The sequence below is a fragment of the Gavialis gangeticus genome, unplaced genomic scaffold, assembly GCF_001723915.1.
Source record: "Gavialis gangeticus isolate Ggan-Ray unplaced genomic scaffold, GavGan_comp1, whole genome shotgun sequence".
Lineage (NCBI taxonomy): Eukaryota > Metazoa > Chordata > Crocodylia > Gavialidae > Gavialis > Gavialis gangeticus.
This window is the reverse complement of record NW_017729019.1, coordinates 9479778-9480459: the sequence shown is the minus strand read 5'-3', so window position 1 is coordinate 9480459 and position 682 is coordinate 9479778. Positions and strand designations below refer to the sequence as shown.

General features: G+C 48.1%; 1 protein-coding gene across 1 annotated transcript in view; it reads right to left on the bottom strand.

Moving 5' to 3' along the window:
* LOC109295094 (complement receptor type 2-like) overlaps positions 1 to 682 on the bottom strand; it is a 49586-nt gene that overhangs the window by 48061 nt on the left and 843 nt on the right. The gene's annotated exons all lie outside the window — the stretch shown is intronic.

Below are 682 nucleotides of genomic sequence, written 5' to 3'. Positions count from 1 at the left end.
AGCCACCCTAAATTATTCTGGCTGCAAATTTAAACCCATTACTTATTGTCCTTTTCCCTGTGAAAATGAGGGGCTCCATCCTCCTTATAACTTTTTGGTATTTGAAGACTATTATCAAGTTCCCCTGCCAGCTTTTTCTCCAGATGGAATAGTTCTTCCAACTTTTCTTTGTATGCCATGTGCCCTAGACCTTGTCATTTTTGTGCTCTCCTCTGCAGTCTTCCCAATTTGTCCATTTTCTTGCAGTGCGGTGCCTGAAATTGGACTCCCCACCCCAGGCAAGGCCTTACCAGTGCTGAATACACTGGGACATACAGACACTCCTGTACTGGTGTATTCTGTTAGCTTCTTTGCCGTGTTACATTGCCAGCTCTTCACACACCTTTGCAATCCCTTATAAACCCCAGGCCCTTTTCTGCAATGCGACACCTAGCCAGCTCTCTGCCTCCCATTCATAGTTTCATAGTTTCATAGATTAAGGGTCGGAAGGGACCTAGTAGATCTTCTAGCCTGACCCCCCGCCAGGGCGGGAGAACAACAAAACCCCAAAACAAGAAACGGGACTCAAATGAGTCCAGCCAGGTAGGCATCCAGCCTCTTCTTAAAGACCCCCAGGGTAGGGGCCAGCACCACTTCCCTTGGAAGTTGGTTCCAGCTCCTAGCCGCCCTAACTGTGAAGTAG